Source organism: Antechinus flavipes, chromosome 2 (assembly GCF_016432865.1).
Source record: "Antechinus flavipes isolate AdamAnt ecotype Samford, QLD, Australia chromosome 2, AdamAnt_v2, whole genome shotgun sequence".
Classification (NCBI taxonomy): domain Eukaryota; kingdom Metazoa; phylum Chordata; class Mammalia; order Dasyuromorphia; family Dasyuridae; genus Antechinus; species Antechinus flavipes.
This window is the reverse complement of record NC_067399.1, coordinates 413,920,509-413,944,301: the sequence shown is the minus strand read 5'-3', so window position 1 is coordinate 413,944,301 and position 23,793 is coordinate 413,920,509.

Genomic DNA, 23,793 nt, shown 5'->3' with positions numbered 1-23,793 from the left:
TTGATATAAAGCATGACATTCAGCTTGCTGAAGACAGATAACCATCTTTTCAGTATGTCACTATTCATATTGATTTCATTTTTGTTATATATTTTATTGAGAAAGATGACAACAGCACAGCCTTATGGAATTAAAAAAATCAGCCCCCCCCCCCCAATTCTGCCTTTAATATTAATGAAGGAGGTTAGCCTTCTAATGCTTTGAATAATTGTTAAGGATTTTATATATATGTAATCAATTTTATTTGAAATGAATTTTACTTTAAATGTTGGGGTTCTTCAATTCTTTCTAGATAATTTTTTTCAAAGGTAGGGATAATGATCTATTATTTCATTACTATAGAGGTATCCATGTATAGAAATATCCTTTACCAATACAGATTGACAACTGATTTGTAACTTATGGACTTAGAAAGTTATCTAGAGGAACAGGGAAATAAGCTAATGTGTCAGCAGCAGAATTTGAACCTAGGTCAACCCTCTATTTTTAGCTTTATATTATATATATTATTTCAATTCATATTCTTGATAACTCCAAGATATATTATTATTACCACTTTTATAAATTTCATTCTCCACAGTGACTCTTCAGAACTTTTTGTGCTTCCTCAAATCTCCTGTGGCTTCCCCTATACTCATTTTTATCATCTGAGGACATAGCCTTATGTTTTACAGAAAAAAAATCCATTCTCTGTGAGTTCTTTCCTTTTCTCTTGATCACCCAGATGTCTTCTTTCACTATCTCCTCTATCTTTCTCTTGCATAATGAAGTAGCCTTACTCATTACCAAAGTAATCCTCATTATTTATGAAAGTGATTCTGTTATATCCCATCTGTTTTGTCAGAATACTCCCTCTTTTATCCCTTACTTTCACTTTTTTCCAATCTCTTCCTGTTTACTGACTCATTCTCTACTTTTGACAAATAGGTATTTTTTATCCTCCATCCTGAAAAACCTTCACTTGATCCTTCTACCTCTGATCCTTCCATCACTTTCTCTCTTCTTAACCTCTTAAAATTCAGCATCTCAACCATATTCTATTGAAACAGCTCTCTAAAGTTATGAGTGACTTATTAGTCACCAAATTCTATGGCTTTTTTTTTTCAATTCTTATTCTCCTTAATCTCTTTGCAACCTTTTATCACTATTGAGCAACTTTTCCTCCTTGATAGTCTCTAGATTTTTGGGATACCAGTCCACCCTGGTACTTCTCCTGCATGTCTGTCTACTTTGTTTCAGTGACTTTACTGGATCCGGATCCAGACCATACCCTTTAATCACAGGTATTCTTCAGGGTTCTGTCTTGGCCCCTTTTTTCTACTTTTATTACTTCACTTGGATTCCAAGAATTTAATTATCATTTATATGCTGATGCTTCTTTAATCTGTCCCAAACTTTCTATTGATCTCTAATCTCACTTCTGCAACTGCTTTTCATTTCCTCACACACTCAACATATCCAAAATGGACTTATTATTTTTATGACCCCTCTGTCCCAACATTTTCCCTTTTACTGTAGAGTACACTATCCTCCTCTCAGTGCATCAGGTTTTTGACTTCGGAGTTAGCTTGACCTCCCGCTATCACTCACTTTTTCTAATTGGTAGTCATTGCCTGCTGATTTCATCTTTGTAAGATGTCTCTAATATGGCCGCTTCTCTTCTTTGACACTGCCACCTTTCTAGTACAGGCCTTCTTCTCTTCAGAGCTGGGATATTGCAATAGTTTCTTGGTGGGCCTGGCTTCCTTAAGTCTCTCTCTACTCTAACCCATTTTCCATTCAGCCACTACACCTGATTTTACTAAAGCACAGGTATGATCATGACATCCTCCCTACTCAATGAACTCCAGTGACTCCCTATTGCCTCCAGAGAAATTTCTTAGAAAATGCTCTGTTTGGCATTCAAAAGCCTTTATAATCTAGCCTCCTACTGTCTTTCCAGTGTTTTTATATTTTATTCTTTGTCATTCATTCCTTGATATGATATTGGTCTCTGAACTGTTCCACAAACAGGATACTTCATCTCTCACATTCCAGTACTTTCTTGGGCTGTTCTCCATTTCTGGAAGACTCTCTTTTGTGCTCCAACTACTAACCTTTCTGGTACTAATATATCTTCTACAGGAAGCCTTTTGTAACTTCTAATTCTAGTGCCTTACCTCTGTCAATTATTTTCTATTTATCTTTTAAATAACTTTACTTTTTATATATTTATTTGTATATTTTCTCCCTCGTTTGATTATAAACTCTTTGAGGGCAAAGACTGTCATTTGCCTCTAGATGTATCATTAATGCTTAGAGTCCAATTTGACAGATAATAGACATTTAATAAATAAATGTTTATTTATTTATTGAGATGAATCCTTAAGGACTTTAAATGCTGGAGAAGCACTTATGAAACTCTTGTATTCAGGATATTGTATTGGTGGTGGATGGACCAAAGGAAATTGTCCATGACCTTAAGATCCTTAGAGTCTATAGAGGTTCTCTATGTTTTTATAATCCTAATGCATTCAGTGTATTTGACCTACAATTTGGCAAAATTCACAAAAGTGCAATTGATATCATGAGACTATGAATTCCTTATTTTCATCTTGCCACTTTGCATTGGTCAGATAATTATAATATGTGTGTGTGTGTTTATATATATATATATATATATATATATTTCCTCCTGGAAAGAAAGAAAAGTATATCTTCTCTTTCCCACCATTCTACCTCCCCACCCCCCATGCCTCATATTACGATTGTTTCTTAGAGAGCATGCTTGATAGCTTGGCTCCTGGTTTGAAAAGTAATTATTTTGGCATTAACTTCCATATCTCTTCATTTGCCATCTGTTGGCACCATTACTTAAATAATCTAAATCTTCCCAAGTTAGGGTATATTTTTGTCTCATTATTTGCTTGAGTTCCCATACAAACACCATGGAAGAAATAAGAAAGGCTTTCTGTCCTGTAGAGGGGACTATGAGAGACCTTGAGAGCAGTGCTTATTTTGAATTAGAAGGACTTTTAGTTCAAATGCTCATTCTTCTTCCTATATGTATGTCCTTGGGCAAGTCCATTTTCCTCCTTTTTTATTTTTTCATTTGTCAAATGAAATATCATTTTTGAGGTGATAATTAAATCCATAGAAACTGATGAGATTACCAAATGATAAGGTTAACTTTTTTTTTTTTTACTTTTCAATTTAAAATCACAGAAAGGGGCTTAACCATTGAAAATATTAAGAATAATATGTAGTTTTATGTGATTTAGTTAAAAAAAACTTTTTAAAAAACTTTTCAATTTAAAATCACAGAAAGGGGCTTAACCATTGAAAATATTAGGAATAATATGTAGTTTTATGCGATTTAGTTAAAAAAAAACTTTGCTTGAAAAAGCATTTTGTTTTGCATAGAAGACTCCCTGAAAGGTCCATTTCTTATGCATTGGACCTCAGCAGCTGTATAACACTGGCTTCTAAACCATTATTCCTTCAGATTTCATCATTTGCCTGTTATTCTCATAAGACTTTTTAGTTCACATTCCCACAAACATGTGTCTTGCAAATGATTACCTACTGTAATGTAGATTGTTTTCACTTCTTTTCATATGGCTCTTTCCTTTAACCATCTATATTTATTTTTCATGTAATGACTATCTACTGAATTTTTCAAATTTATCGTGTTAGCAGATTTCTGAAAATATCAAAACAGGGAAGTTACAATGACTACAGCTCCAATTTCTTTTCTTCCTTTTTTGGGGGGGCCTACTACTGCATATATCATGGAAGAACTACATTTACTGAAAAAATATTTTAAAAACTTGGATATTATAGTGACTTCCAGAATTATTGAGTGAAATAGCAGTTTTATTCATGAATTGTCAATTTGGAAATTTTTCCCAAATGATGACAAGAAGAAATGATGAGAAAGATCTCAAATTTTCTGTGCACCTCTTATATAACGTAAGTAAAATATTAAAAAAAAAATACATATTTACATGTTTGGTAAGAGACAAAGACCTAGGGTGTTTGATCTAGACCAGGGATTCTCAAACTTTTTAAATAGGGGGTCAGTTCACTGTCCCTCAGACTGTTGGAGGGCCAGACTATAGTAAAAACAAAAACTATGAACAAATTCCTATGCATGCTGTATATATCTTATTTTGAAGTGAAGAATTAAAATGGGAAAAAGTACAATATTTAAAATGAAGTAAAGTTAAATAAACAAACACCAGTATTTCAATGGGACCTATGGGCCTGCTTTTGGCTAATGAGATGGTCAATGTCTGCTTCCATATTTGTCACTACTAGTCATAACAAGTGATGCAAGTGTGCATCCGTTAGTCTTGATCTGATTGGAGATTTCAAATGTTTCATTGTAGAAACAGTCTGTTCACAGACATAAGTGCTGCCAAAGAGGGTTGCCATTTTGAGTACATGGTTCCTGAGATGAGGATGTTTCAGAGGGGAGAGATTCATAGAAATTATGAAGGCTGCTTGACTTGAATGCATCTTTCAGAGAGTCACAATTCTGCAGTTCAGCCAGTTCCATATAGTAAATTGTATCCACATTTTCAATGTCAATAGAAAATGGGTTATAGAAAAGCTGTATGTCCTGTTCATGGAGATGAAGCTCTTTAAATCCAATTTAGATTTAATTGGAACTCCTTTTGCAATTTTTCCATTGAATCCACACATGTTTTGTTTGGGAATACAATCAGACAGAATGAGAAAACAGGGTGGAAGAACAAGACCCATGTCCAAAATGCAACAGAGGCTTCCATTGGGCCTCAGAATGTGGATAGATTCAGGGAAATGGGATGAGGAGCCCAGCCCCAGGGCCCAAGGCAAAAAATACTTAGGGTGTGATGGCAGCCAATGGTGTACCCAGAGAGTGCCTACAAGTCCAGTACCCAAACATGACCAATCAGCCAGAAAGCCATATGATGGGAGAAGAGGATTACACAATCAACCAACCAGGAAGCAACCTGATGGGAGAAAGGAATTACAATTGGGGAGAATAGAGCTGTATGCAGCTGGGACAACTGAGATACCCTCTGGAGAGGTGAAATCTGTTCTTCTCCAGCCTATGGATCCCTTGCTTCCAGGAACAGTAGGCTTGATCATTTCATCTCCTTTTTGTACGTACAAAACAGTGTCCATCCACACACTGATGTGGGAAACTGGGGAATGTGTAGATAATATCCCAGTCACTAATACAGGTAGACAATGTGTCACTTATCATCCAGGAAAAGTAGCAGGTTTATTCATACAGAATCCTAATAAGCAACCTGGTGATAGTCACCCAGATTCTGACTCCAGACCACAAAATCCAGGATTATACTGGACAGTAGCTGTAACAGCTGACCGACCTATGCTCATGATCTATATAAATGGCCTACCATTGGAAGGATTGGTAGACCCAGGTGCAGATCACACAGTCATTAGAGGTGACATTTGGCCCAGTCACTGGCCAAAGATTAAAGCAGACACCTACATGTCTAGTGTAGGAGAATCAATAGCAGCTGAAGTTAGTGCTGCCCTATGAGATGGACCTTTGAAGGCAAAACAGGAGTTTTTACTCCTTTTATAGTTGAAAAAATCCCCATCTATCTGTGGGGAAGAGACATTTTACAGCAATTAGGGTTAAAAATGAGTACTTCGGTTTTTTAAGCAAGGCTTCTGTTGAAGGCCTGCCAACACTTTCACCTGTTCCTATCCAATGGAAAACTGATACACCAGTGTGGATAGAACAGTAGCCCTTAGGTAGCAATAAAATTCAGGCCTTATTAGATATAGTACAGGAGCAGCTTGAACAAGGGCATTTACAACCTTCTCTAAGTCCTTGGAATTCCCCAGTGTTTATTGTAAAAAAGAAATCTGGAAAATGGAGGATGCTCACTGATTAAGAGAAGTGAATGAACAGATGGAAACTATGGGAACTCTTCAGCCTGGATTTCCATCTCCTGCTCAATTGCCTAGATCTCTTTGGGTCATAATATTAAGGATTGTTTCCATTCTATCCCTCTGGATAAGGAGGATATGAAAAGATTTGTCTTTTCAGTGCCCAGCATTAACTTAGCTGAGCCTTATAAAAGATGAATGGACAGTTTTGCCACAGGGAATGAAAAACAGCCCCACTATGTGTCAAATATATGTTGCTGCTGCTCTTGCTCCAGTAAGAAAAGCATTTCCAAAAGTTATGCTATTACATTATACGGATGATATATTGGGAAGTGCACCTGAGGAACAAATGTTAGAAGCATGTCTACAAAAGACCATAGAAACACTAAGGAATTACAAATTGTACAAAGCTGAAGAAAAAATTCAAAGACATGCTCCTTTTTAATATTTAGGATACAAAGTATACCCTAAGGTGCTTACAATACAAAAACTGTCCTTAAGAACAGAGAAGCTAAACACCTTAAATGATTTTCAGAAATTGATAGGCGATATCCAATGGATGCGACCAGTGTTAGGCTTGATTACCTGTCAGTTACAACCATTATATGACATTTTAAGGGGAGACAGTGCTTTAAATTCACCACGCCAGCCTACAAAAGAAGCTCAAGAGGCTTTGGGAAAAGTTGAACTGGCTTTATCCAATGTGATTGAAAGAGTCACTCAAAAACCCTTGGAAATAGCAGTTTTTGCTACATAAGAGGCACTCACAGCAGTCTTTCATCAAGGAGACAATATGATAGAGTGGGTGAACCTTCTGGCACAACCAGAACAAGGCCTTACTCCTTACCCAGTGCTTGTGGCTAGAATTTTATTAAAGGCCATTAAGCAAGCAGTACAATTATCTGGGACAAGACCTGACAAGATATATACCTTTTACACCAATACACAAATTAATGTGTGCTGTGAGACCATCCCAGAGTGGCAAATTTTATTAGCCATGGCTCCAAATTTTGCACACGGGTCTCTATTAAAGATAACCAGACTATTACATAATTGGCAATGGATTCTTGAAGAAAAAGTTTCTAAAGTTCCTCTTAAAGGACCAACTATCTTTACAAATGCATCCAAACATAATATTTGTTCTGTATACTCTCATGACTTAACTATAGAGAGTAGTCAGAACTCCTTTTCAGTCCACTCAGCAGAATGAATTGTTTGCAATCATTCTAGCTCTTACTTATTATCCAGGAAATATAAATATAATATCTAATTCAGACTATTCAGTAGGTGTGGTACAAAGAATTGCCACAGCCCAAATAAAATTTGCATCCTCTAATATATATCAGCTCTTTAAGAAACTTTAAGAGCAAGTGAGAAAGCATCAGGTAAGATTTATATTTTGCATGTCCACTCTCATAGTGGACTTCCAGGTCCCATTTTTGATGGTAATTCAAAGGCAGATAGCCTTCTAATTATGTTTTTCCTTTATTCCTTTATAATAAGGAATAAAGAAGCCCAGGCATCTCATTATAAATATCATCAGGCTGCTCGAGCTTTACATTTACAATTTGGAATAATAAGAGAGGAAGCTAGGAGCATAGTAAAAGCCTGTACGGCTTGCCTTCCCTTCCATGCTCCTACATTGCCTCCAGGGAAGAACCCTCGTGGTTTGAGACCCAATGAAATCTGGCAAATGGATGTGACCCATTATAAATCTTTTGGTTGTCTGTCTTTTATCCATGTTGTGGTAGACACCTTTTCAGGATTCACTTTTGCAATACCAGCAGCAAAAGAGACAGCCCGAGTGGTCACTGAATTCCTCACACAAGCATTTGACATTATGGGTGTGCCACAAGCAATAAAAACAAACAATGGTCCTGCATATTTCAGGATTCACTTTTACAATACCAGCAGCAAAAGAGACAGCCCGAGTGGTCACTGAATTCTTCACACAAGCATTTGACATTATGAGTGTGCCACAAGCAATAAAAACAAACAATGGTCCTGCATATACCTCCAAACATTTTGCACACTTTTGTGCACAGTATAAGATTTTACACACCACTGGCATACCTTTTAATCCTCAAGGACAGGCAATAGTAGAGAGGAGAAACAGAGACATTAAGATATTGCTCCAAAAATAAAAGAAAGGGGGAGCCACAGGCAACCCTAGAGAACTACCAAATCTAGCCCTTTATATTATTAACTTCTTGATTTTTGACAAAGATGCACTGGCTCCAGCAGACAGATTTTATAACCCACTAGAAAGGCAGTGTCCAGTGCGAGCAGCTCCACTATCTTTAGATAATTGCCAGGTGATGTGGAGAGACCCAGAAAGTGGTGAATGGAAGGGACCAGATAGGCTAACTGCTTGGGGGAGAGGGTTTGCTTGTATCTCTACAGGTGGAGAAGGAATCAGATGGGTGCCAATGAGCTGTATTCACCTTGTCCTTCCCAGACAGATGGAGCAGACCCTTAAAACGAAGAAGACCCAAGAAATATCAGGTGGTTCTGTTGCTGATTGTGCTCACCATTGAAAGAGCGTGGCAGTTATGGCATTTGACTCATGGACATAGAAAATTGTTGGACTTGAAAACCCTCAGGAATCATTGGATTCTCTGAGACATGATAAGATTGTTGTAGGACTTGAAAACCCTCAGGAATCATTGGATTCTCTGAGACATAAGATTGTTGTAGGACTTGAAAACCCTCAGGAATCATTGGATTCTTTGAGACATAAGACTTGAAAGCCCTCAGGAATCATTGGATTTTCTGAGAAATGATAAGACTCTTACAGGACTTCAAAATCTGCTGGAATCATTGGATTCCCTAACACATAAAAAGACTTTTGCAGGACTTCAAAAACTTGGGGGGATGATTGGATTCCCTCACATGTGAAGCAATGGACAATAGATTGGTTTTGGACTATCTCTTGGCTGCTGAAGAAGGCATATGTGTGACTGCTGTTTACATACTCTCCTTCTAGGACTTCTGGCAATCTTTTACAACACCATGTTGATTTATATTATTTGTTATACCGTTACTTGTGTGTACAATTCGTGTTTGTTACACCACATCAAGCCTGCACTGACTGTGGGGAGGGTCATCACTAATACCCTCTGCGTTATTGCTATGTGCTTGTGTAATACCTCCTATACTAATGGGTTTCTGCATAATAAGACCCTTCAGCCCAGAAACCCCCTAGCAACTCCCACTGTGTGATGGTCCTGGTTGACTAAATCTGGACACATCTGGTCTGATCTGATTCTGAGTGCCTTTTTGGAGCACTCTTCTAGTTGTATGTGTTCTGTGTGATTTGTCTGTCTGTTTTGTTAATTTAAGAGCTCTGTTAAATTTTAGGAACAATGATTAAGAAATTTGGGAATTGGTTATTTGAAAATTTGCTCGTGATTTTAAACTTTTTAACCTGTTAGTAAGAAAATGGAACTTGGTCATTTTAAACTGATGGGAAAGTTTTTCACTTAAAGAAGTTTTCAGAGCTTGCTAGAGTACAGGCCAATAAAACCTTATCTGATTGAAACTCAGGAAGAAAAAAAATGATTAGGGATTTTGGGATGATTCTGAAAATTGTGAGAAATAATTTTGCTATTGCCTTTGCATGTTAGATCTGTTTATTCTGAGGAAAAGATCTTGGAATTTGTTGAAATATTGATACCTTTATTACTAAAGAAAAAAGAAAAAAAAAGCAGTCTGATTTAGTTAAAGAGCAATACAATTCAAGCTCTGCCTGGACAGATAAGATATGCTAATTGTGGTGAGACAAACACTCAGGCAGAAAAAAAAATTGATTTGATTCAGTTTAAATGTTAACATTGTAAGTTATGTTTTATGGAGTTATCTAGCTATTCACTATATTGTGAATCTTAAAAGTTTTGAAGAGAACTGGAAAGAAGAATGCAAGTGATTTATGAAGGATTGGTTTGTAAGAACAATGAAAGGTTTGCATGATTTTATGAAGTAAGAGAAAGGTTTTTGGCAGCAGGAAGAAAAGGTTGGGGAGAGAGAAACGGGGAAGAGGATCCTTTTTCTTCAAAGGTAAAGATTCAACTCACCGCCCCCTCCCCCCTCCCCTGCTTTCTGCTACTTTAGCAGTGGAGCATCTAGTTAGGAAAGTTGTTGGAGACTGTTTAAGTATGTAGCATGAAAGAAGAAGAAAGTTGGGAATCTGGTAGACTTGGGAAGAAACTGATAGGCTACATCTTGAGAAGGATTCCCGTGTAAGAAACTGAGTGAGGAACCTGAGGAAATTTTTGTCCAGGAGTGCAGGAGTGGGGGAAGGATGCTCACATGGAATCCTCTCCTTCCCTCACCCTTCTAAGTGTGTTCATGCGGTTTTTTTTTTTTTTAATCAAATTACTGCCAGTGCAGCAAACTGATTTAAAGGGATAGGCTTACTTTTAGGTTAATTGACTGAATATTTGTTTCTTGATACAAAATGGTTTTCTTGTCTTAGGAATATGGTCATAAATGTGATCCATACTTTGGTAGGATTATTTCTAAAAGTTTAAAGAATCTTTTAGATTCTCTTATGTGATATTGGACATTCTGTATAAGTTTTAAATTTTATTGGGTCATCCTGAGGTTATTTAAAGGACCCCTGAAAATAATAGTTTTTCTTTGTCCTTTTGAAAATGTTTCTATTATGGACAATATGCAGTTTGGGATATTTTTCTATGTATTGGGTATTTTAAAAGCAAACTAATTTGTATATATAATGTTCACTTATGAAACATCTACTAGGATAATTGTTTAAATTGTGAACTTATTCGGACAAATTTCTTACTGTTATCACTATAAGGTTATGGTAAATATTTGTTCAGGATTTACCAGAAATTTGATTAATGGAACCTGTTATTGGAGGTAAAATTTCTTGGACTTATAGTTAATTAATTGATGCTTTATGGGACTTTTAAAACTCCATTCTCTGACAGTTAGTGGGACAATTTATTGGAATAAAGCTGGGTTAAAGCTATTTTGTCCTGTATGTGCTGAAGGTTGAGTTTTGATTGCTTATGTTATGCTACAGTTAAGTTCTGGCAATTTTTCCTCCCGTAACTGATTTCTATAGTCAGAGCAATGGTCAATAGAATTGTTAATGCAATTCAATTATGTCACACCTTGCTGTTTTCAGTCTGACTATATGTAATCATTATATCCTAAATGCTTAGGCAAATAAGTATTTAATCTGGTCATCTGTCTGTTATTGGGTATTTGTGTGTGTGTGTGTGTGTGTGTTTTAAGGTTTCTAAATGATAAGAAAACAATTAACAAGAGCCACAAATTAGTGGCCTTTAATTGCTGTTAAGATTTGAGACCTACAGCTGGTGCCTGTCCTGTAAAGAATCATCTCTTTACATAGGAAGGTGCTGGCTCTTCATATTTTGCAGCAATCTTGTGGACCAGTCTTTTTATCTCAGACTGTTCTAACCTTTATTTGTTAGATTTGTATCAATTCACGGATTTTGACTTGCTTCTGGGACCTTGAATAGCTTTGATTGTCAGCATGGCACACCCACCCTCTGCATGGATTGAGAGCCACCGACCATCTTCAACAGAAGAAGCTTTGTCCCCTCACACCTGATGGACTGATATGGAGGCTGTGGGAATAGATGATGACTGACTGTCAAACCTTGACTGGGTCATCTGTTACTGTGTGTTTGAGATTTGGGATGGAAGTTGTTAAAACTATGTAACTGTTATGTTTGAGAGATTTTTTAGGAAATGCTACTGTACTAGTCTGTTATGTATAGGGATTTTGATTCACTTTTGGGATTTATATGTGGAATGGTCATTTGATAATTCCTTTCCATGAAGGAAAAAAAAAGGGGAGGAAGAGATAGAACACTGGGGAAACTGGTATTCACTTTGCCTTAGGCACTTCTACTCCACCTCCTATCTCACTAGTTCAAATGCTTTAGTTTTGGAACCCCTTATTCTATCAGAATTGCCCTGGCAGACTCAGTTCTTGGGATTATTATCAATTTATTTTTTAAAGAAACAACCAGAAATCAGATACCTGTCTTGGGACTGGCAGTCTCTCTGATCTGTTTTTTTTTTCTTTCAGTCCTATAACCCCAGTTCATTAATTAATATTTCAGCAATCTCAAAGGACCTTGTAGTTTGATATCAGGCACCTAAAAGTTTGGGATTTGCCTGCCTTGTTGGTCTAACTGTGCATAATATGCTCTGCAATCTGATCCTTTCTGCAGTCCTGTCTGTTCCTCTTCGCGAGGACAGGTGAAGCTACTCCAAACCTCACCCTTTTCCCATGGAGCGGATTGCCCCTCTGAATGGACCTTGAGCCCTGCTGCTCTGTAAGCAGAGACTGAGTTAAGTACACAAACGACTGCGACCACCTAACTTACAGTGAACTGTCCATCTCAAACTGGATTCTCTGGCTGAGATGGTGCCCCAACTGCAGAGGACCCGACATGCTTGCAGGAGGGAGCCCTTGTACTGCTGTAAACTCTGGGGTTATCAGGGAGAAACTTGTCCTTGCATTTTTTTTTCTTTTCTAGTTTTATTTTGGTTTATTTGCTTCACATAGGATTCAGAAGAGAGAGAGTATGGAATGTTGTGCCACAGTCCTCTAAATTGTTCTGCCACCATTTTCCTAAATTGTTCTGCCTCAGTTTCCCTAAATTGTTCTGCCTCAGTTTCTTTAACTGTTCTGCCTCAATCCCCTTAGTTGCATTCCCCTCTCCTCTCCCCCCCCACCCCCATGGTTCATTGAAGACTGAGGGCCACTTGCTCTAAGGTTATAAATTGTTAATGTGAGACTCAAGATAAGAGGGAGTTCAGACTTCCTGGCTCCTATCAGAATGTCCAGTGTCTCCCACCATGCTGTTAGAACCAGATTGCTGTTCCCACTCTCAGTGTGTGATCCCACCCCTGCCTTGGTCTAGTCAGTTAATCAAACTCTCCAATTAATAGAATTTTGGGAGCTCTCTGATCTCCATCTTGCCTCAATTTCTCCAGGCTTACATTTGCCTTCTTAGCTCTCAGGTTGATGCAGACTCTAGAGAGCCTCTTCACCCATTTAGGAAAAATCAGTGGACTCCTTAATGAAGGTTGTCAAGTTGGTCGGGGGTCATTAAGGAATTGCTTGCCTCCTTGTGTAAGCGGTTGGATGACTGGGAGGCCAGTTGTAAGGCTTCAATGTCCTGGTATCAGTCACTCTAATCGCAGATCCAGTCCTCTTGTTCCTTCTCCTCCTATTCATAGCTCCCTGTGTAATTAAGTGCCTCACCTCTTATGACTTATTCCCCATTGGCCTCAGATGAGTCACAACTGTGAACATAAAAACGGAGGAGTGAAATGGACTTAAGACTGGCTCTCTCATCCTTGGGTCAAAGGGCCTCAGGCTTATAGGAAAATGTTGCTTAAACCAAATTAAGGGAAATTTTTTTTATGTTCAGACAGAGTGCTTGCCTAACAATGTCAGACATCCTGTAAACTCCCCAGCATCCCCCTTCTCAAGCGAGAAGTTGAATCACTGTTTGTAACTGCAAGGCAGAACAAGTATTGCTTATAAGCCTGTCTTTATTTGGGTCTGGGGTGGAACTCTACTGAGAGTCCATTCCAGCAAGTAAATAAACAATAACTGATTTCTAAATTACAAACACCTTGGCTGTCCTCAATTTTATTGCCTGGGCTATTTCAGGTTTTGAACATAGTACTTTACATTTGTCCCTGCATATAATTGAGCAACCACTGGAATTTATTGAATAGGGAAGTGACATGGTCAGATATAAAGCATATAATTCTAAGCATTTCTAGTATGGTTCTAAGATCTGTTCAAGTCTGAGAGCCATTGACATTGCTTTAGAGGAACTGGAGTTACCACTATACCATCATGTGACATTCAGAAAAGATTTTCATCAAATCAGACTAAAGACATAAAAATAAGCATTCAAAAGAAAGATAAAGACATATTAGAAAATTCTTTTCATTAAAATGGATTCCAAAATCTGTTATTTTATTATTATTATTTTATCATTATTTAACAAAAATTAACTATTAAAAGTTGCATTTAAAATTTGATTTCATTTACAGAAGAATTGATTATACTTTATTTTAGGGGAGTCTATCTATGTTGTTGTAGTTGGAACAATATCCTAAACCTTCCTCTCATACAACTCAAGTTAGAACTGAAATCACTGAGGCTTTTTTGAAATTTTATTGGTCCAGAGAACTCAAGATTGTATTCTTTAGCTCCCTTCCTTCTCTTCTGAATTCAAAGAATCTTTGCTTCAGTGATTCAACTCAAGGTGTCTTCAATGCCTATTCTCAGTGATACTGAAGCTGTTTGATGCTCTCATTTCCTGGTGGTCAAGAGATTAGTGGCAATAAGAAAGTTGTTAACTATACCCATTAGATCTGCCATAGGTTTAGGAGTGAAAGAATTCACTCATTCCTGAATTATTAGTTGCAAAATGAAAATTTATTGTTGGATAGAAATCAATTTACAAGGGACTGACTTCTTTTTTGATGCTGAGAATGCTCAGGGGGCAGGGTCCTAGAAAAGTGCATGGGCCATTTGCAAAGACCTTAGTTGAGGGAAGCTGTAATATTGGGTATATTGATGGGGGCTGGGATAGTCCAAGCTGATCAGACCAGGATTCTTGGTGGGGGCTGGGACAGTCCGAGCTGATCAGGTCAAAATTCCTCAATTGAATGAGAATTTAGAATTTCTATGGGAGTTGATTTGCCCCTGAATAATATTGCTTCTCTTATCCAGAAAGGTTCAAAGGAGTGCTTTTTGACCAGGATTTCTAATTTAATCAAAGGCTTTGGCCTTCTGGAAACATAACTTATTTGGGGGGATATGCCTTCCCCTTGGAGAGGCTGAGACTCTGAAAGGGATCACAGATCAAAAAGGAAATGCAGTTTCTTAAAGGGATCACAACTTTAATAAAGGAAACAGTTCCCTCCTGCTTCAATACTTACCAGTTTTATAGTGCTTTAAGGTTTTCAAAGTACCTATCCTATGTTAACTCATTTGTCTCCAAAGCAAACCTATGAGGTAGGTATTATTATTCCTATTTTTAGATGAGGATGCTGAAAAAGGTATGACTTAGACCAGGACTTCTTAAATTTTTTCCCACTTATGACCTCTTTTTGCCCAATAAATTTTTAAGTGATGTTAGGTATATAGATACATAAAATAGGTATCCAAATAAAACATTTAGAGATAATAAATAGTAATTTTCTGACCCAAACATTCAGAGACAAGACCCAATATTGGTTCATGATCCACAGTTTAAGAAGCTTTAACTTAGACAAGGTCACATAAATAAATAGGCTTCAAATTCAGGTATACCTGATTTCAAGACCTCACTCTATCTGCAGGGCCACCTAGCTACTGAATATCTTTATGTTGGTACAGTGTGGGAAAAAGATGAAGAACTTATAGATTAAGCACATATTGATCAGGGACTGTTATCTAAAGCCTTAAAGGCCTCAGTTTAGGAAGCATGTAATTTTAGATAAGGCCTGGACTACATTCCACTGTCCAAACAGGATCCATGGTGAGGAATCATGTGATTTTAGATAAGGTCTGGACTATATTCTATTGTTCAAAGAAGGACACTGGTGAGAAAGCTATACATCTACTGCATTCCACTGACCAAATAGGGGAATAAACTTATGTGACCAATGACATCATATAAAGGGAGGGATTTTGGAGGTTCTTTGTCTGAAATGTATAAATATTGTAAACATTTTCAAGGGAGTGGCCCTGTCCTGCTGTGAATTCGGCTCACAGACCAGGATGGGGTCTACTTCTCGAGATTCTAATAAATAATTCTGATTTTTATGAGTGATCTCTGAGTAGTCAATTTAGGTAGGTCTTTTTGTCCCAAACAGTACTAAATAAATTTTTATGGTTGATTGTTTAATTAGCTTTGAGAGTCTTATTTTGTTGTAGTATCTAACATGAACTATTAGATGAGTGGCCTGAGTTAGGCCCAAAACAATAGAGAGGAGAATGCTTTTTTTTTTAATTATAACTTTTTATTTACAAGATATATGCATAGGTAATTTTTCAGCAGTGACAGTTGCAAATCCTTTTGTTCTAACTTTTTCCCTCCTTCCCCCAGATGGCAGGTTGACCAATACATGTTAAATATGTTAAAGTATATGTTAAATAATATATATAATAGATAGATCTCTATCTATATCTCTATCTATCTCTATCTTTATCTATCTATCTATCTATAGGTCCAAACAATTATTTTGCTGTACAAAAAAAATCAGACTTTGAAATACTGTACAATTAGCTTGTGAAGGAAATCAGCAATGCAGGTGGATAAAAGTAGAGGGTTTGGGAGTTCTATGTAGTGGTTCATACTCATTTCCCTGAGTTCTTTTCCTGGGCACAGCTGGTTCAGTTCATTATTGCTCTGTTGGAACTGATTTAGTTCATCTCATTGTTGAAGATGGCCATGCCCATCAGAATTGATCATCATATAGTATTGTTGTTGAAGTATATAAAGATCATCTGGTCCTGCTCATTTCACTCAGCATCAGTTCATGTAAGTCTCTCCAGGCCTTTCTGAAATCATCCTGCTGGTCATTTCTTTTCTTTTCTTTTCTTTTTTAATATTTTTTTATTTACAAGTTATATGCATGGGTAATTTTACAGCATTGACAATTGCCAAGCCTTTTGTTCCAATTTTTCCTCTCCTACCCCCAACCCCCTCCCCTAGATGGCAGGATGACCAGTAGATGTTAAATATATTAAAGTATAAATTAAATACAAAATAAGTATACATGAGTAAACCATTATTTTGCTGTACAAAAAGAATCTGACTCTGAAATATTGTACAATTAGCCAGTAAAGGAAATCCAAAATGCGGGCAGGCAAAAATATAGGGATTGGGAATTCAATGTAATGGTTCTTAGTCACCCCCCAGAGTTCTTTTGCTGGGTGTAGCTCATTCAGTTCATTACTGCTCCATTGGAACTGATTTGGTTCATCTTATTGCTGAAGATGGCCAGCTCCATGAGAATTGATCATCATATAGTATTGTTGTTGAAGTATATAATGATCTCCTGGCCCTGCTTGTTTCACTCAGCGTCAGTTCATGTATTTCTCTCCTGGCCTTTCTGAAATCATCCTGTTGGTCATTTCTTACTGAACAATAATATTCCATAATATTCATATACCATAATTTATTCAGCCATTCTTCAATTGATGGACATCTACTCAGTTTCTAGTTTCTGGCCACTACAAAGAGGGCTGCCACAAACATTCATGCACACACAGGTCCCTTTTCCTTCTTTAAGATCTCTTTGAGATATAAGCCCAGTAGTAATACTGCTGGATCAAAGGGTATGCTCAGTTTAATAACATTTTGAGCATAGTTCCAAATTGCTCTCCAGAATGGTTGGATGTATTCACAATTCCATCAACAGTGTATTAGTGTCCCTGTTTTCCCACATCCTCTCCAATATTCCGAATTACCTTTCTTTGTCATTCTAGCCAGTCTGACAGGTGTGTAGTGGTATCTCAGAGTTGTCTTAATTTGCATTTATCTGATTAATAATGACTTGGAGTATTTTTTTATATGGCTAGATGTTGGAATTCTAGTGTTAACTCAACTTGAAACAAGGTGATAATTCAAGGGAGATGTTAGAATCCTAGTATTAACTCAATGAAATTGATACAATGCTTGTGTTCACACCTTTAGAGAGCTCATATAATCAAGAAATATTTAAAGTACTCATTGGAATTCATAAGTATGGGAGATTCTCTAGGATTCCAATAGCTAGAAATAGTTTCAATTTCTTCGTCTGAGAATTGTCTGTTCATATCCTTTGACCATTTATCAATTGGAGAATGGCTTGATTTCTTATAAATTTGAGTCAATTCTTTATATATTTGGAAATGAGTCCTTTATCAGAACCTTTGACTGTAAAAATATTTTTCCAATTTACTGCTTCCCTTCTAATCTTGTCTGCATTAGTTTTGTTTGTACAAAAACCTTTCAATTTGATGTAATCAAAATTTTCTATTTTGTGATCAGTAATGATCTCTAGTTCTTCTTTGGTCACAAATTCCTTCCTCTTCTATAGGTCTGGCAGGTAGACTATCCTGTGTTTCTCTAATTTATTTATAATCTCATTCTTTATCCTAGGTCATAAACCCTTTTGACCTTATCTTGGTGTACAGTGTTAAGTGTGGGTTGATGCCTAGTTTCTGCCTTACTAATTTCCAATTTTCCCAGCAATTTTTGTCGAACAGTACGTTCTTATCCCAAAAGCTGGGTTCTCTGGGTTTGTCAAACACTAGATTGCTATAGTTATTGACTGTTTTGTCCTTTGAACCTAACCTTTTCCACTGATCAAATAATCTATTTCTTAGCCAATACCAAATGGTTTTGGTAACTGCTGCTTTATTTTATTTTTTTTTTTTTTGAATGATCATACAGTAACATTTTATTTCTAACCTTTTTTTCTGGAAGATTCAAGCAGTTAGAACATACGGTCTGACTTCTGTTCTTTACTCCAAACTACATTTGTTTTTTTTTTTTTTTAAGTTTTTTTATTTAATAATTACATTATATTGACACTCATTTCTGTTCCGATTTTTTTCCCCTCCCTCCCTCCACCCCCTCCCCTAGATGGCAAGCAGTCCTTTATATGTTGGATATGTTGTAACTGCTGCTTTATAATATAATTTTAGATTTGGTACAGCTAGGCCATCTTCATTTGATTTTTTTTTTCACTAATTCCCTTGAAATTTTTGACCTTTTGTTTTTCCATATGAACTTTCTTATTTTTTTTTAGGTCAGTAAAATAGTTTTTTTGGAGTCTGATTGGTATAGCACTAAACAAATAGTTCAGTTTAGGTAGTATTGTCATCTTTATTATATTTGCTTGCCCTATCCAAGAGCATTATTATTTTTCCAATTGGTTAGATCAGAGTTAATTTGTGTGAAAAGTATTTTGCAGTTTTTCTCATAAAGTTTCTGATTTTCCCTTGGCAGATAGATTCCTAAATATTTTATACTATCAGTCATTATTTTAAATGAAATTTCTCTTTGTAACTCTGACTGTTGGATTTTGTTAATAATATATAAGAATGCTGATGATTTATGTGGGTTTATTTTGTATCCTGCAACTTTGCTAAAGTTCTGGATTATTTCAAATAACTTTTTAGTAGAATCTCTGGGGTTCTCTAAGTATACCATCATGTCATAGGCAAAGAGTGATAATTTGGTTTCCTCATTGCCTACTCTAATTCCTTTAATCTCTTTCTCAACTCTTGTTGCCAAAGCTAGCATTTCTAATACAATATTGAATAGTAATGGTGATAGTGGGCAACCTTGTTTCACTCTTGATCTTATTGGGAATAGTTGCAGTTTGTCCCCATTACATATGATGCTTACTGATGATTTTAAATAGATGCTACTGATTATTTAAAGGAAAAGTCCATTTATTCCTATTCTCTCAAATGTTTTTAATAGGAATGGATGTTGGATTTTATCAAATGCTTTTTCTGTATCTACTGAGATGATCATATGGTTTTTGTTAATTTGGTTATTAACATGGCCAATTTTACTGATAGTTTTCCTAATATTGAACCCTGTTGGTCATTTCTTACTGAACAATAATATTCCATAATATTCATATACCACAATTTATTTAGCCATTCTCCAATTGATGGGCATTCACTCAGTTTCCAGTTTCTGGCCATTACAAAGAGGGTTGCCATAAGAGGAGAATGCTTTTGTTTGCAATTTATCAAATCTACCTTTAATTTTTGCCCCATGTCTTTTGCAAACTACGCATCTGACTAGGTGGACAAAAATATTTTTCTTCCATTTTAAGGAATAACCTTGTTTGTTTAACTGTATAAGGCAGATGAATGTCTAACCTCCTCATTTTACAAATGAAGACAATAAGCCCTGAAAGGTGAAAATGACTTGTCCAAGATTAAGTATCAATTAGCAAGCTTTTATTAATTGCCTACTGTATTCTAAGAACTATACTTAGTACTGGAAATATAAGACAAAAGAGAAAGTACTTCTGTCTTGAAAAATTTCACATTCTATCAGGGAAGACAATACCAAAAATAGAATTGGCTCCAAAGTAAGAAGCTCTAAGCTGAAATATGGCCTCTATTAGTAACTATGTGATATTGAGTAAATCAAGTAGTCACCCTAGGCATCAGTTTTTTTAGCCACAAAATGAGATGTTTGCATAAAATGACCTCTGATGTGTTTCTAGTTTTAGATTATGATTCTTGTCTATCTGTCTCTATCTTTTTCTCTATACTTCTGATTTCTATATGTATATGTATCTTTTTTTCTCTTTCCGCATACACATATGCACATGCACATGCATATAGACAGGCATAAATATAATTGATGCATAAAGACAAGATAAGTGGATAATTTTTTAATAGCAGTGCTAACATCTGGAGGAGCAAGAAAAGTTATATGTAGAAGTTGGTAAATGCAGGGGTAAAATGGAAATGTAATCTGAGAAATAGACTGCAAAGTGAGAAGGATGACAGAAAGGCTATACAAAGCAATAATGCTAGAATCAAGGTTGAAACCCAATTTCAGTAACTCTAAATTTGCTTTCTCTTTTTGGTTCTACTTAGCAAATAAATTTATTTAATTATTATTCTATACTCTCTGTATACTTTTAATGATTTCTTCTATTCATGGTTTTTTATTTTCTTCAAACACAAAATTTACTTTAATGCATCATAAATTTGGAAAATGATGGAATTACATAGTCTCATTTACTTTGTGTTTTGTGTAAACATTTTTTCCATGGTTTCTTCTAGTTAAAGAAGAGTTGTAAATATGCCTTTTTTCTCATTGATCCATAGCTTCTAAGGATTTAAAGCTAGAAAAGAACATTATAAAATAGTGTACTGGACTAGAAGTCAGGAAATTGGATTTCAATTATAATTCTGATATTTATTAATCCAATGTGAACTAATCATTTAGTTTCCTCATCTGTTAAGTAGAGATAATAACTAAATTTCCTGTTACTCTAGGTTGCGGTAAGACTCAAATGAGACAATATACATTTATCTCCTTGAAAATTTAAAAATATGTGTGTCTGGGTTTGGGAGTAGGGAGGGAGAGAAATGGTGGAATAGAGAAGTACCCAACTGAGCTTTCCCAACATTCCCTTTTAAACATTTTAAATATGATAATTTAAATGAAATTCTTGCATGACAGAACAAACGAAATATTAGAGTGAGACTTCACTTACCTGAATTTATTTTGCTTCCATTCCTACCTTCTTTTACTTTGTGACATCTGTCTATGGTGAATGTAATTCCCATAGGAGGTGTTTACTGAATATTCAGTTGTTTAAAATTCTTTTCAAAAATTACTGTCACTCTAGTTTTGTATAATATTAGGAGCAGGATTGTAGTAATGTAAGGTCATTCTGGGCAAAATCATAAAATAAGGACACTTTGTAATCTTGTGCCACAGTTCCCTTTTAATGTCCTGACCCAGTTTCTCCAATTGTCCTATCTAGTTACTCTGCCTCAGATTATAACCTTTCCCTATTAATGTTTGATGAGATAAGGTTTTATATCTTTAGGCTATAATCATTACTTCTTAATGTTTGGCAGGATACAGGTCTATCCATTTTAGACATCATTAGAATATCACTCTCCAGTACCTCCCTCCATTGTGTCATCCTAGGTGCCTTCCCCCACTAGGTTATCCCCATCTAGGTACCCATTATGTCATTATTCTTGTTATCCTATAAAAAAATCTTGCTGTCCCGATACTCAAGGCTGTATTCTTTGAGACGATAGTCTCATTCAGCCCTGAGACCAAACATGGATCATTTGGTCCCAGAAAATCTCTCCATTTAATAAACTATTAAATTGTTCTCTAATCTCTGTCTTGCTCAATTTCTGTAGCATTACATTTTGGAGGCCTCAGTGAGATATCAGAAACTGAGAATGGTATTAGGGGTTAGAGACATTTCAAGTCTCCACTTTGGGCCTGGAAACAGTTGGGGATCTGGGTTTTCTTTTTCTTGGGAAAGGTTATAACCTGAGGCAAAGTAACTAAATAGGACAATTGGAGAAACTGAGTGATGACATTAAAAGGGAACTGTGGCATACCAGTAATTGGGTCTCTCAACCTCCCTGTTCTATGTGGTGAGAAAGTTAAGGAATTATTTTCTTTTGCCTTACTTGAAAAGAGAAACTTCCTTTGAGGAGTATAACTCTTCATTTCAGGATTAAACAGAGAATCATATTTAAGTCCTATGTTTTGTCTTTTATCTAAGGCCAAAAACAGACCAATGTATTAAAATGTTTCTTCCTTTCTTTCCTTAAATACAAAATATTTACCCCAAGGCCAGTGAGTGACCAGTTGTGAACTTAGCAAGACTATGTGTTTTCTTTGAGTAGCTGTGAGAAATGTACTTTTGCTCCATTGTGATACATATGCCAACTGCTTCTTTTTCTTTCCCTAGGATTATATCAATGTATCCAAAAAAGCTTGAATTCTTCTTTCCTTGAATTCTAAATTGCAAGCAAATGGGTTTGCTTGAAATGACATATGCCTTTTTGTCCACTTGGTAGTGCCCCTTCTTCAACTCCTTTGGATGTTTATGGTTTGATGCTTTCTTTTTTCTTATTCTTACTTAGGTGTTAAATAAATAGTCCATCCCAAACCTCCAAGATTCAGAGATTCTTAAAAGGGACAGAATCCTAGGTTATAAAAATGAAAGTCCAATGTTGAAGTTTTAGGCACTAATCAATGAGTAAGGAAGGGGGAAGGGGAAAAATCCCTCTTAGTATATTTGAAATCATTATATTTGCACAAGAATGAATCTGATACTAGGATTTCAAGGAATATTTTTAATTACCATTTCCTGGGGAGTGCTGTTCACTGCATTTTCTAGAAAGAAATATATTTCACCTTTATGTGCTTGTACAACAATGAGATTACAATGTAGCTGTACAAGATGTAGCAGTTCCTTCTCTCCTTGTTCCCCCCTGAATCCATTCCTTTAAGGAAAGGGACCACAGTATTTTATTTTTTTTTCATTCTGTATCCTCTACTGCCTTGTACACTTGCTTGGACATAGTAGACTTTGAATAATTGTTTAAATGGAATTATTCAACTTATCTTTCACAAACATCTTTCAGAATTTTGTAAAATGTGTTGGACAATATCTATAGAGTTATAGAAACTATTTCAGATGCTTGAGATAATTTTCTATAGAAGGACAGCATGGTATAGTATAAAAAACAACAGAGTTGACACTCTGAAGATATGAATTTGGATCCCATTTTTATCACATCAACTTTAAGAGGCAGTATTGTGGAGATTAAGTCCATGGACCTGTGTTCAAATTCTTTGATTCTCTGACCTTAGACAATTCATTTAACCTTTATGTTTTCTTACCAGTAAAATGAAGCAGTTGTACTTGAACTCTAAGCACCCTTCTAATTTTAAATTTATAATCTTAGTTGGGTAACCAAGGAAAGATTTACTTCAATAAACCTCAGTTTGTTCTTCAGAAAAATGAAGATAATACTTGCACTACCTACTTTACATGTCTATTGTGAGGAAAATACTCTGAAAGTTGAAAAACACACACATAAATACTACTTGTTGTTATAGGATAAAATTTCTAACGCAGGTGACTATGTTTGTGAAGCATCTGAAACTGAGGAAAGGTCATAACTATGACATTTAATTCATTTTGTTGGTATTTACTCATAAGATAAGTAGTTAATATGGGAAGATAAAGATGCATCTTAAGAGAGAGATTATGAGAAATATCAAGACACTGATTCTATTGGCTTGAATCTCTATGATACTATTGTAACCAGATCTTGATGATTTGGATGGAATCACTTACTGACTCTCTTAT